This window comes from Lycorma delicatula, chromosome 1, assembly GCF_047948215.1.
Source record: "Lycorma delicatula isolate Av1 chromosome 1, ASM4794821v1, whole genome shotgun sequence".
NCBI lineage: Eukaryota > Metazoa > Arthropoda > Insecta > Hemiptera > Fulgoridae > Lycorma > Lycorma delicatula.
Window position 1 is genome coordinate 4,313,817 of NC_134455.1, and position 15,605 is coordinate 4,329,421.

Here is a 15,605-nt window from a genome sequence, read left to right on the forward strand (position 1 = left end):
TTATTTATTAAATAACTGTTTTCTCGCGATTTTTTGTAACACAATAATAACATAAAATTACGAAATATTTTTCTCAATTTTATCGCAGCACCAATTGTCGGGACAAACTGAAATTAAAATAGAATATTATTGAATATTCGATACTGCGATGGTAGTGCAGTCTGTCGGATCCAATGGAAAACATTCCAAATTTTCCAGTGGACCAAATTGTGAATCTAAATCATTTTCAAATTACCTTGAACACACAAACAAAATTTCATCAAAATCAGTCCAGCCGTTTTGAAGGAGTTCACTTTCATACACACGCACACAAGAAATATATATATAAAGATATTGTATACATAGGACTATACGTATATATAGAAGATATAAATATTTATATATGTATACATCCTATATCTTACATCTTAAGTGAATTTTATTTTCGTACTCCTCATACGTCAAGACGTAAAGAAAATTAAATTTCATCCACCTATCCCACCATACAATACAGTACTTTTCTTAGAAAAGTCGGTAAAAAAAATAATAGGGAAATAATAAAAAGTGGTTTTAATATAGTGCAAAATATAATATTTTTAATAACAACAAACAAAAATTTTGGTCTAGGAGCAACGTACGAGGTGTGATAAAAAATGCGATGAATAATTTTTTATTAAAAAAGTAATAAGGTTACATAGAATTCGATTTAATCTCCTTCAAAGTACTGTCCTTGGCTAGCAATGCACTTATCCCAACGTTGACTCCATGACTGGAGGCATTTCTGAAAGGCGTCTTTCGGAAGGGCTTTCAGCTGCTCGGTCGTGGCCCTCTCAATGTCAGAAATGGTGTCAAAACGTTTTCCTTTAAGCGCATTTTTAATTTTTGGGAAGAGCCAAAAGTCGCATGGTGCAAAATCCGGTGAGTATGGTGGATGTGGATAGACACGAATACTTTTTGCGGCCAAAAACTCGCGAATGAGAAGCGAGATGTGACACGGCGCGTTATCGTGGTGAAGAAGGAAGCCATTGGTCCATTTTTCTGGTCGCTTTCTTCGTACGTCGTTGCGCAAACGTAGCAGTACACCCTAATAAAATTCAGAGTTTACAGTTGTTCCCCTTGGAACGAACTCTGATCGCAGTATGCCCTCAATATCGATAAAAAAACGAGCATGACCTTGATGCTGGATTTTGATTGACGTGCCATTTTAGGGCGAGGAGATGAACTGGTTTTCCATAGGTAACTCTGCATTTTGGTCTCAGGGTCATAGCCATAGACCCAACTTTAATCTCCAGTTACAATTTTGGCCATGAAGTCTGGATCTGCATGAAGACGACCCTTCAACTCCGTGCAAATTGACACACGATTTTCCTTCTGTTCATCACTCAAATAGTCTGGGAACAAATTTTGGACTAGCTCGTCTCATTTGCAATTCATTAGTTAAAATGCTTTAAATGGATCCGTAAGAGATGCTAAGGTCTTCCGATAGCTCTCGAATAGTCACTGGCCTGTTTGAACGAACCATTGTTTCCACTTTTTGCACATTTTCATCTGTTTTTGAGGTTACTGGACGTCCCGCACGCTGCTCGTCTTCAACTGACTCATTTCCGTTTTTAAATCGGTCATACCACTTGTACACAGTCTTAAAAGTTACCACATTATCGCCGTACACCGATTCTAACATTTCGTGAGCTTCTTTGGCAACTTAAAACAAAACTTAATGTTAATGCGTTGTTCAAAATCCATGTTGCGCGACAGACACGATAAACACAACCTCACTCTAGCGGTTCTGGCAGCTGACTGGCAATCTCGAACGTGTTACAACTTCTCCCTGCCTGTCTCAGTTGATCACGCTATTGGATAAATTACAACATATAGATGTAGCGTCGGTAGTTGCCGCTATAAAAATTCATTCACCGTATTTTTTGATCACACCTCGTATGTGTTGAAATGTCGTGTTTATATAAAAATCTCGCCTTTCAAAAATAACCTACGTCTATTCTAATAAGATTAACAAATTACGTAAACCTCAAAAATTTATCTAAACAGGAAATTTATCTAAAAGGAATAGGTTAAAAGAAATACCTAAATTAGGTTTCCATTAACTGGACATTAAGCAGATTTTTGTGTCAAATGTTTTACTGTAACCTAATAATTAATATATAATATTATTCGTAACATCTACTATTTAAAAATTTTTCATAAAACCCATCATAACAGTCATATAACCATACTCGGTATGCATAATAAAAAAATTGCACAAAGAAAATTTTCAACTACCGTCAGTGCAATATAAGAAAAACGGTTGGAATTTTTTTTGGAATAGTGTTTATTGTGTTAAAGAAACCAACGTTTTTCAAACCTGTAAAATCAGATACTACCATGCACTTATATAATTTAAGAAGTGGATTATTCAATGTAACGTATACATTGCCTGGAACATTTAACTGAAGTCATTCCTTCGATTTATTCCTAGTCAGTGGGGGATCGGAGGATTTCATGTAGGACTTTACCTCGGTTGAAGCATGTGCCCCAGGAAACTTGCTACACTTGTTCGTGAAATGAAAAATGAAATTTGTTTGTTTCTTTTGGAGATGATGAACTTTCCAAGCGCCGAAGGTTAAAAAAAAAATTACACGAATCGATGGTTTAAAAAGAATTCTTTGTAGGTAATAAATAAGTTTTTATAGTTTTTAAACTTACTAATTAATTTATATGAATTAACTGTGAAAAATTGTAATTAGTTTACATCACAAGATGTTAAAGTCAAATCAGCTTCACGGGAACGGAACAGCACTCTTTTGTCCTAAAATACATAAGAACTTTATAAGTGAACCATTTACATTTTTCTTAATTTTCAGACCCACTTTAAAATTTTTTTTTGATTCAAGCCGAAACTAACCGGTTTCATTTTTTCCCATTATGCTTCTTACTGCCCCTATTTCACGAGCTGTTTCATTCCCCGCGCCATGTTTCAGGTTTTTGTTCTTATACGTAAAACAAATATCTCGAAGACAGGTTTTTGTTTGAAAGGTTTTGTCGGGTTCTATTATACCATTCTTATTCCAGTCCATTCTTTCAGTAGCTTTCCATTTGTACAAAACCAATACAGGCCGGAAGCAGACACAACACAAAATTACGAGCTACATACAGTTTTAAAATCTGGGTCACAGAACGACTGAATGTAAATAACAGTACTAGATCGTCAGCGCATTCTAGCATCGTTGCGTAGCAGACGTCACTAGATTCTTTTGATCTTATCGGTAAATGACGGACAACATATTTTATGCTATATAATATTACTTTACAAGAATTTACACAACTTTTCAGTGCATTTTGGTTTTATAACGGTTTCTGTATAACATTGACACATATCAGTGTTACATAATTTTTACATGTTGTAAATTTTGATTAATGGTGGTGGTTTCAAGAAAACTCAGTACTCTACTCTTAAGAATGCTTTGCAATTCATACAAATTGGAAGAAAGCAAGAATTTATTTCGACTAACTCTTCTTAATTTTTTTATACTGTAATTTAACAATTTTGTGTGATGAATTACAATATTTTCTAAAATCCGTTTAATATTTAATTGAAAATACTGTTAGGACGTTACTGAATTTAAACATCTGCAATACAAGAGCACTTTTACGGTCGGAGATGAATTATCAGAACTGTTTCAGAAACGGTCTACAAGAAAGTGGATTAGACCGACTGTTGACCTGTCTTTTATAGATCGGCTTAGTGCCTTTTGTAGTTCAGTGCTACCTCAAAATAAAAATTGTATTTTTACATATATAAAAGGCGTCCTTTAAAGGGAGATACCAAGATTTTTAAGTACCATGATTTTGTTTTAAAAAACAAAAAAGGCGCCGTAAAAATCCCCAGTAAATCTCAACTACAACTTAATAAGGCAAATTTTTGAAAGGTTTAAAATTCCGGTAGCTTAAATTTTCATTACGAAAATGAAGTAAATACGAAAGTCGAATATAAAGACTAATTTCAGTCATTTATTTTATTTCTTATGTTCGTTTTGTACATTCTAAATTCACCTGCCGGTCTCCGTGGCGCGAGTGGTAGCGTCTCGGCTTTCATCCGGAGGTCCCGGGTTCGAATCCCGGTCAGGCATGGCATTTTCACACACGCTACAAATCATTCAGCTTCATCCTCTGAAGAATGCCTAACGGTGGATCCAGAGGTTAAATAAAAAAAAATAAAAAATAAAAAAAATTCATTTGCCTACTGACTTTTGAGATGTATATCTACTAAACTAATCAAACTTAAAAATTAATATTTATTTATTTACTATATAAATATCGCGTTCGTGTGCTGATGAAGATAGTTCGTTGCACGCCCAGGAAAAAAGTAAAATTAATAAAACTTCTTAGATTAAAAGGTTTTTCAAAATATAAAAAAATTAAAGTTAAACTAATAATTAAATAAAATTTTTGCTAGTTCTAAATTCATTAGTTCTAGGAATTAAAAAAAATGTAACTTTTACGATTTATCACTAGTCATGGATAATAAAGTACAGCAAAATAATTTAAAGAGCTTGCTGAATTCTACGTTTATATGAAACGATCAAACTCTTTTTGTAAAGACTTGAATATGTTGAAAAAGAGAACAAATTTGTCAAAAACTTAGCCGGTTTTTCATAGTATTATTTTGTTTTATTATTTTTTGTTTCTTATTTCATTTTGAACAAGAATGTCGGCTATATTTGTTTTAAAGTTCTATTCAAACTAAAACTTGACGGTGCACGTACAGTATTCAATGAAGAAAATTTCGAATTGAGCACAACTATTATTTAATCGATGTTTTATTTTAGACATAGCCAACCGGAGTACAGATGACGAACACCAGTTTGTTGATTCCGAGAGTCAAACTAATTATATTAGTGTTGAATGAGTTCTCTCCACCATCTATAATTACATAACTAGTACATTCTCTTTTATTGTATTTTTCGCTTCAATAATTTCAAAGTTCTGTAATTAATGAACGAAGATTTAGTATTCTTGCAAGAATATGATTCATTTGTTGTGTAAACTCTTGTTGTATTGCGCCATTAATTTTAATTCGTGTTTTGAACTTAAAAACGTATCATAATTTATAAATTTTGAGAATTATTTCAGTTTAATTTGTTGTAATTTCAAATTTTGATCTGATGTTTCTGCTACAGTAAGTTGTAATTAAGAGTATATTTGAATATAAGCTATTTTTTTATACAATTTATTTCTTTTGTAATTAGATCCGAGTAAAGAACCACAATAAATAAAATTACAATAAGCAGTTCATTAGGGGGTCTCCAACGAAGCCTTCAACAAAACATATATAAGACAAAATCTCATAAAATAAATGCACTTGCAATGGTTCAATCGATATAAAATACAAAGACCATAAAAGACTAACGAAAAATAAAGCAAAAATCAATAACATTACAAAACAAAAGAAAAAAAAAAGTAACATAATTTGGTTTATGAAAGGAGATGAAAAGGAATCAGGCTCTCCATCAAGGCATTGAGAAGCTGCTCATTACTTAAGTGATATCGTCCCAGTTCAAGAGCCATCAGACTCCCCCAGGTCCAGCACATGAAGACCTTACAGCACCCGGATATTCTCACTATTGTCTAGGAGATTCACTGCTAGAAAGTTCACATGATTACCAAGCCGCTTTCTGTAATGTGAACCGAACACCTTGATTTCCGCGAAGATAAGGCAATTCCAGATAATCATGAATTTCTTCGTTCCGTGTAAACCACGGCTCCAAAATGGTTCTCGCCAATTTATTCTGGAAACTTGAATAACCTCAGGTTTTCTTGTTCGTTGTATCCCATATCTGTACGCCATATGTTCAAATCGGTTTCAGAATGTCTTTGGATATGAAAAGATTTTTGGAGAGCGACAAGTATGAACTCTTACCTAGCAACCACTAAAGCTCTTTATACCTGATAGTTAGCTGTTTTCTTTTCTTTCATGTCAAATGACGATAAAGGTACCATGCATGGACCAAGTTCGGGATGGAACCGTCGTCTTTTTGGACCCAGGGACAGTTACCCCTTCTCATCGCAAATGTAACATGACTCAATTTTCCCCGACGGGGAGTCTTATTCTTTAAGACTTTGGGGGTTGGCGTCCCCACGGGCCTAGCCTCCGCAGCTTTCCTTCCCACTATACAATGAGCTGCGGAACACTTTACATTATACACATATACTACACCAAGAACACTACATAACATACAACATACACACATACACAATTACACAACAACCTACACTGATATTTCTTACATTTACACTCGGTGGTGTTGCGACATCTTACCAAACGCAACCGTAACCCAAGGTGGGAACAAATCGTGCCGATGGGTGAATGGCTCTACGTAGTGAGTCTCGAACGATGTCCTCTGGGCACCAGGGCGAACCCAGTTGTATTTAGCTCTAGCTCCAGTACGCGTGCGCTCTGCTGGAGTGGTCCATTTTTCGCCGGTACTCGTGGGACCAAAATTTCAGTTCCAACAACAAACACAATGATGGTTGGTGGTCCATCTGAAAAAACCACCAAATACAGTCTTGTGAAGAGACGTCGGTCAGCTTTGTCTGACGAGGATAAAAGTCCTACTGAAGAGAACCACAACTTGTTAGAATCGAAATATAAAAATATTAGATTCGTTGTTCTCAGAAATAGTCAGGAAGGTGGCTCCCTTCAAAAGGTTTCACCTTTCTTAATAAACAAAACCATAACAGGTGCAAGTGGCTCCCCGAAGAATATCAGGAAATTACGTGACGGATCGATTCTGATCGAAACATTCAACGATGAACAGAGTCGATCTATCTTACGTCTCCGTAATATTGGTGGTATAAATATAAGTGCAGAATGCCACAAAACATTAATTACGAGCCGGGGTGTAATTTTTTGTAGAGACCTTTTAGATATAGATATCTCGGAAATAGTTGATGAGCTTTGCCACCAAGATGTTGTTGAAGTGAAACGTATAATGAAACGGCAGAACGGAACAGAAAAACCGACACCGTCTCTTATATTAACATTCAATCTCCCTGTTCCACCAGAAAAGATTAAAGTGGGTTACCTCTCGGTTCGAGTACGACCATTCATACCCAACCCACGGCGATGTTTCAGATGCCAAGGTTTTGGTCACACTACAACATCTTGCACGAAAACTGACATCTGTGCTCGATGTGGTAAAGAAGGTTACAACGACGCTAACTGCGAAGAAAGTGAAAAATGTGCAAACTGCAGTGGTCCACATACAGCCCGCTCCCGAGATTGCCCAACCTTTAAAGAAGAAAAGGCAATTCTCAAAATCTGTACAGAGCAAAAACTATCTTTTCCGACTGCACGTAGAGAATATAAAAAGATAAAGAATTCACGGAACCTGGTTAAACCAGACGTATATTTTGCCACCGCTACATCTAAACAAATTCCTACAAATGTTAATAATCAGCAGTGCGGATCCTGCAATAAGCTTAAAAAACTTGTTCAGATGCTATCTGATCAAGTAGCTTCACTTACAGCCACTATCTCAGAGCTGGCAAAAATGAATAAAAAGTCCTCTGTCGCAGTTAGTGAATCAAACAGTGTGATACATACGAAAGTTCCTGTTCCCTAAGTAGTACCGGCACGAATAGCGACTATCACAGCTGGCAGTAAGCCACCTAATAAGCTCCCCATAAAGGGAACCCACATAACTATCTCCTCTGGGATGTCAACTGCAGCATCCCATTCAAATAAATCTCCTCCACCATCACCTCATATACTGGAGGATATGGTTGAAGAACCACCCGACCTTAGGGCATCAAAGTTCCTTAAAATAAAAAAAATACAAAAAAGAAAAACCGAATCACGTACAACTAATTTTTATATAATTTTCGAAATTTAATTATTTAATTTTTTTATTTATTTTTTTTACACTTATGAACATTATTCAGTGGAATGTTAGAGGTATTCGGTCCCGCATTGAAGAAATTAGAGTACTAGCGCACACACATGATCCACTAATCATGTGTTTCCAAGAGACTCACCTTCTACAACATGACCCGATTACACTCAGAGGATACTTCTGTGAGAGATACGACTGCCTAGTAGACAGTAGGGAGAGTGGTGGAGTAGCGATTTTCATGAAGAATGGGGTGTCAGCTACCAGAATTCAAGTAATCACTCTCATTCCTGCTATTGCAATAAAGGTCTCTATTCCCTTCAAATTGCATATCTGCAATCTGTATCTCTCACCGAACACTGAGTTCAGTGCTTTAGATGTCTCAAATCTCCTCACGCAAATACCATCTGCATCGTTAATAGTAGGAGACTTCAATGCCCATCATATTTCCTGGGGCTCAACCTTCTGCTCCACTCGAGGAAATATGATAAACAGAATGAGACAAGACTTTGACCTTTGCCTACTGAATAATGGATCACACACATTTATGTCCTTATCAACTGATACTGTATCTAACCTTGATCTCTCCATATGCTCACCGAATGTGCTCCCTCATTTTAATTGGTCTGTTTGCGATGACTTTCACGGCAGTGATCATAGACCAATTATTATTAGTTTCGGTGTAGACTGCGAGATTAAAAGAAGGCCACGGAGATGGATTGTTGAAAAGGCAGATTGGAACGGATACCATAAAGCATTCTAATCTCAGTATGACGATGGAGCGAACATCCTCGACCAATATTCTTCTTTTACGTCCATGATACTTGAGAATGCCAACAGATATATCCCACAAACATCGGGTAATCCTAGACGTCCTTTCGTTCAATGGTGGAACGATGATTGCAAATATGCTATTAGGTATCGACGGCAGGCACTACGAAAATTTAATCGTAGGCCTACAACAGAACATCTAAATTTATACCGCAGGGCTAGAGCGGTGTGCCGTCGAGTATTCTTGGACGCTAAGAGGAATTCATGGACGAAATACGTGAGCACTATTTCACGCACTACTCCCACGTCTACTGTATGGAAGAAAATTCGTGCAATTTTCGGATCACCGAAACAATCTATTCTCGGTCTTATTGATGAAGGAGAACTCCTTTCATCATCCTCGGAAGTGGCAAATAGTCTAGCAAAATCTTTCCGCTCGGTGTCTCTCACCTCATCATATAATAACGATTTTCAACGTTACAAGATACAAATAGAAGTATTATCGTTAAACATTGGTGATTCGGTTGGTGAATTAAACACTCCATTCGTATTTAAAGAATTGTTACATGCACTTAAAAATTCACGGGACACTTCCCCTGGACCAGACAACATTCGCCTTTCCATGCTTTCACACCTTCCTAATTCGGCACTACAACTTTTGAATATTTTCAACGGTTTATGCTCCGAACAAGTCTTCCCACCCGGCTGGTCAGAAGCTTTTATTATACCAGTACTAAAACCTGGTAAAGACCAAACGAACCCCTCAAGCTACCGCCCTATTTCATTAACAAGCGTTTTGTGTAAAATAATGAAGAGAATGGTAAACCGCAGACTTACATGGTACTTGGAGAAACATGGCTTTCTATCTCCAGAACAGTGTGGTTTTCGACAAGGAAGATCTTCTATTGACCATTTAGTGTCACTAGAAACAGCTATACAAAACGCTTTCCTAAATCGGCAGCACCTCGTCGCTATCTTCTTCGATATAAAAAAAGGCGTATGACACAGCCTGGCGACGTGGTATTCTTAACACTCTCAAAGAATGGGGAATCAAGGGCAATATGCTTGCTTTTATCCGGGGATTCTTAAATCACCGAACGGCTCGTGTTCGTGTGGATGATTCGCTCTCAGATAGTGTCATCTTGGAGAATGGAGTGCCCCAAGGTAGTGTATTAAGTGCCACCTTATTTTCTGTAGCCATAAACGATATTACCAAATGTGTGCAGGCTCCTGTCTCATGCTCTCTATTTGCTGACGACTTTGCTATCTACATTGCAAGCCGTTCAGCACCTACAGCAGAGAGACTACTGCAGAACACTATATCTCACCTTGAAGCTTGGTCCAGGATTACTGGTTTCACATTTTCATCCGAAAAAACAAAAAGTGTAGTTTTTTCTCGGCTACGAAACCCTTCTATTCCGCAAGTATTTCTGAACGGAGAGACTATTACTATCTCTACTTACGTCAAGTTTTTAGGTTTATTTTTTGATAGCCGTCTTACTTGGGTCAAACATTTAAATGAATTGAAAACAAAATGTTCCAAACTTCTAGATATGATGCGAGTCCTTACTAACACCAACTGGGGAGCCGATAGATCATGTATGATACGTTTTTACTATTCCTTTGTTCGCTCCCGTTTAGATTATGGTTGTGTCGCCTACTCTTCAGCTCGTCAAACCGTGCTTAAAATGCTGGATAGTGTACATCATGCTTTCCTTCGGCTTGCCACAGGCGCGTTTAGATCAAGTCCTGTCGCAAGCTTACTTGTAGACTGTGGTGAACCATCACTTTGGAATAGATGAGACCATCTCTTATTATCTTATTTTGCTCGTCTCAGAGGACAGCCAAATCACCCGGTTCTTGACTCGGTCTTTAGAAATCCTAATCTAGGAAAGTATGAGGACCATCCACGTCGTACTGCACCTGTAGGTGTCCGTACCTGGCGTCTGCTGCAGCATATAAATGTTGACACACCGTCATTCTTTCCTATGTATCCTTGCTCATATCCTCCATGGACAATAAACCTCATAAATTTTAATTTTGACCTGACTACATACAATAAACAATCAAAACCATCTATTGTCTTTCAGCAAATGTTTCAGTGTGTTCTCTCCAAGATGAAACCAGACGCGGTTGTATACACTGATGGATCGAAACAAAACGATACAGTTGGGTGTGCATTTGTTGTCAATGAGAGAACTTATATGTTTGGTCTACCCGGTATTACGAGTGTGTTTACCGCTGAACTATACGCTATAAATAAGGCTCTAAACATCATTAACCCTAAATATAGAAAAATTCTTATTTGCAGTGACTCGTGTAGTGCTCTCCAAGCCTTAAAAAACTTTTATTCCAAACATCCTGTCGTCATTGAAATTTACAACGCAATCGCTGAGTTGAATAATCGCAACACAGAATTAAGTTTTTGCTGGGTCCTTAGCCGCGTAGGGATTCCAGGTAGTAAACATGCAGATTCCGCTGCCAAAGAAGCATGTAACCAGCCTCCTTTCACCACCCGAGTTGCTACTTCTGATTTCATTAACTATGTAAAACAATTATTAAGAGCAAGGTGGCAAGGTGATTGGACGGCTACCATTGATAATAAACTCCGTCAGATTAAAGATTCTGTGTTACCATGGGACTCCTCATACAGAAAGCCCCGGCGTGAGGAAGTAGTTCTCGGTCGATTGCGGATAGGACATACGAGGGTTACACACGAGTACCTGTTTACAAGAGGACAACCACCTCTATGCGCACGATGCAACTGCCGCGTGACTGTGCGCCACATACTCGTGGACTGCATATGTTATGCGGCATTGCGTCGTAAATTTAAACTACCCAGAAATATCCGTGGTATCTTGTGTAATGATAAAGAGGTTTTAAACCGGATGTTTCTGTTTTTCCGTAGTATAGGGTTAATACAAAAAAATTAATTACCCTAGTCCTATTTATCATCTAAGAAGGCGGCCCCGAGCAGAACCTCTTTTCTTCTAGGCACTTGGTGATCGCATTAACAACCTTGTACCTTTGTTCAACGTCTGAGCAAACGCAAAGTAAACTTCTGCGGCAGAATGTCGATTTCTGAATCTAAACTGGTGATCTGGAATAACTTTTTCTGGCTTCAAGATTAGCCACAGTCTCCAAAGAAATAGCTTCTCAAGCAAATTCGACAAAATAAATAAAAGGCTTATCGGTCTGTAGGAAGATACATCGTGTTTAGGTTGCCTGGATTCAAAGTCATCATTGTTTGAGTCACCTTCCGCTCTGTTGGGATGTACGATGTTTGAAGAATGCACTGAAAATGTGTATTACGTACTTGACGGCTATGAATGGAAACGTAACTACCTTTCTTAGTTACCAAGTCAAAGCCTGGAGTTTTCTTTGCCGGTTTCCACTGTTTGACTGCTGGTAGCACTCACGTCATTGTAAAGGGCTTAATCGGAAGGCTTAGAGTAGAGAGACTGGCTTGCCCAAGAAGTCAATTATTTCCTTCTCATTAGGACTGAGGAGGCCCTGTCCTAATGAAAAGGAGGTTCTGTCGAGGAGGTCCACGACAGAGGATGTCATGGGGGCAAAACGTCTTATTCAGATGAGCCACAAATAGATACGATTTTTGCCTGTCGCTTCTAACCCACGGCTCATCATACGCTGTCAATTGAGAGGGTGGTGATGTAATTCGCTGAAAATTTTTCGTGGCTTTTCATGAAGTGTATCCATCTCTATCCTAGTTGGAAAGACTCTCAAGATTATCTTTGAACTTCTCGTTCTTAATGGTCTTCAGCAATCTTTTCAACCTGCGTGCAGCCCTGTTGAGGCATGTTCTATTCTTAGGTCTCCTGTAGCATTGCCACTTCCTTTTAATTTAACTCTTTGTATTAATTAGATCCATCACATTTATTAGATAGTCTGTGCCTTCCCTTCCCTAATCTCTTTCCTCGGGTGTTGATTCCCAGCTCCTTCCTGCACGACCGAGGACAAATAGTATGTTGTATAATCGATATCGTCAGAACATTTCAATTGAACCGGGACAATCAGCTCCTCTTCAATCCAGTTTCGATATTAGTACGAATCTGTACTGTTATCATGAAGCTATTTCTTCTTTCTTACTGCCAGGAGAGTAGAACGGGCGAGTGGTCAGAGGTTGAGTCGTAATTATTCTTAACCGAGATATACAGAGACGATATATCTGAAGTGAAGGAGAAAGTCCGAAGTCTTCGTCAAATTTGATGGCCAATATGTAGGCTACAATCCTGAGATCACGTTGAGATGCAGGTTTATAATACAACTTCTCAAAGTTCTTCCTCGAGTCGTTGTAAGTCGAGAGCCTCAAAGAGGATGTTTTCCTTTCCGGTCCTCCATGCCGTAAATCGGGAACCTAGGGTTGCAAATAACTCATAGAATAATTCATCTGTGATCACCTGAGGAGGAGGACAGTAGACCGCAGACAAACTGATAGACCCTAGCCTGTCCAGGATTTCAATTGAGGTTGCTTGAATCTGATCCGTGCTGAATCCAGGGGCTGGTGATGTCTTAAGGAATTTTTAACAAACACTACATTACTTCCATGTGCCTTATCATCTGGTGATTTGTTGTATATGCAGACTATCCCTGAGTATAAAGTGAACTCTAATCTTTTTTTTAATCTTAGTTGCTGATCAATATTCTGTGTTGTGTAAAGAGTTTTATTTATGAAGATTATTAATGGAGGACTCTTTCAAAAATTCTCAATATTTTGATGAGGTATGTTATTATTAATCTCTTTTGATTTTCAAAAATTTGAACTTTAAAAAACTCGTAAATATAATTTAGTAAATAAAATTAAAAAAATTAATTAAAAAAAAATAAATACATTTTTTCATTCATCATTTATATTTCAAATTTTGCAAAACTTTCTTATAAGAAGGATTAAATTAATTCCCACTAAAATAGAAATTTATTTTTTCTAAATATCAATTTAAAAAAAAAATTATATCCAAATTATTAATATTTTAAGAATTCTTGAAAGCAGTATGATGACAAAAAACAAATATTTTTCCCTCTTTCTCTCTTTTTTTATAAACAAGAAATTATTTAAATGTAGTATTATTCGACAATGAAAAGTGTTTAAATAAATTTAATTAAGCAAGGTAAACTAAACGAATGGCTAGCTATTTCAAGTCTACTCTAATTTAATTATACAATTTAACAAAACAAGAGTGCTATTTATCTTTGATTTGAAAATCTGTTGATTTATCAAATCGTTCAACAGTAATTTATCAAATCGTTCAAAAGTAGTTTAAAATATATTTAATTAAATTAAAAAGTATTTTTTAATGTAAATCCAATTATTCGAAATTGTCATTTTCCTTCTATTTATTTCCCATAAATATACAATACCTTTGGAATGTGATTTCCATTGGAATGTGAACAAAAATTTCGCTATATTTCTGATTAAAAGTATTTTGCTATATTAAAACTTCTTGGAACACTAATAATTGTAGGAAAAAAATAATGGTTTTCTACGATATTTAATCTGAAAAAAATTAATCTGGTCGCTGTATTATGCAGTTTCCATTAGAATTTATGAAAATTAAAAATAAAATTGAGTCAAATAACACACTTTTTTAGGGTTAGTGTAAACAAACTTTGTTCAATTCTCAATAAAATAAATATAACTTTATAAAAAAATTTGTAGTTAATTTAAGTTTGATCATACTAAATAAAGCATAAAATTTGCTACTTCTTTGTTTATGACGGTCAGCAATAAGATTAGTTAAAATATCAATCTTTTTTACCAAAAACTAACCAAATTAATCATTTAAAACGATCTAAAAACTAAGTTCAGAATGCTCTCAGTTGCATTTGCGCTCAGTGATGACCGAGGAATTCGGTCATCGACTTTGTACAATTTAAAGTACATTACAAAATTCCAACAAGCATGATTCTTTTATTGGTAAAAAAGTATATAACAGTATGTTTTTATATATATACGAGGGTAAGTCAATTATTATCCGCAATATATTTATAAATTTTATTGCAATACAAATAGGAAACTTACATATACATCATTTTTCAACATAGTCTCCTTGCATTTCAACGCACTTGATCCATCCTTGCACAAGCTTCCTGATGCCCTCATAAAAGAATATTTTTGGTAGCTGCGAGCCAGGAATGCACCGCTTCTTTCACTGTTTCGTCCGAGGTAATCGACGGCCCTTTAATGCCTCTTTGAGTGAACCAGAAGGGCCAAGATCAGGACTATACAGAGGATGACCCAGTACTTCAAAGTTGAGTTTCTGGAGCGTTTCAGCAATATGTGGACGGGCATTGTCGTGCAACAACACAGCACCTTTCGACAGCAGTTCTCGGCATTTGCTTCGAATTGAAGGCTTCAGCTTGGTAATAAGCATCTCACTGTAACGCACAGTTTATTGTCGTGCCGCTTTCCTTATAATGTTCCAGTACTGGGCCTAGTGAGTCCCAAAAATCTGTAAGCATCAATTTTCCTGCGGATGGTTGGGTCTTGAACTTTTTTCTGCAGGGCGAATTTGGATGTTTATATTTCATACTCTGCCGTTTATTCTCCGGCTCGTAGTGATGGATTCACGTTTCGTCACCATTGATGATTCTGCCTAAGAAGATGTCCATAGAATATGTCATGTTAACATACCGATCCAAATGGTTTTGGCAAATGTCCAAGCGCGTTTGTTTATGCAACTGTGTGAGTTGTTTTGGGACCCATCTTGCACAGACTTTCTGAAATCCAAGTCTGTTGTGGATGATTTCGTACGCAGAACCTAATTTGCAGACGATGTGCCACTTCATCAATAGCTACTCGTCTGTCTAAGAAAACTATGTCACGTTCACGCTCAATGTTTTCCTCAACTGCGGCGGTAAACAATCGTCCGGCTCTGTAGTGCGACCATTTGAACAACACTTGTACGACCATTTTTGAATTTTTCAATCCCTTCTTAGACACTCCGTTGCGGC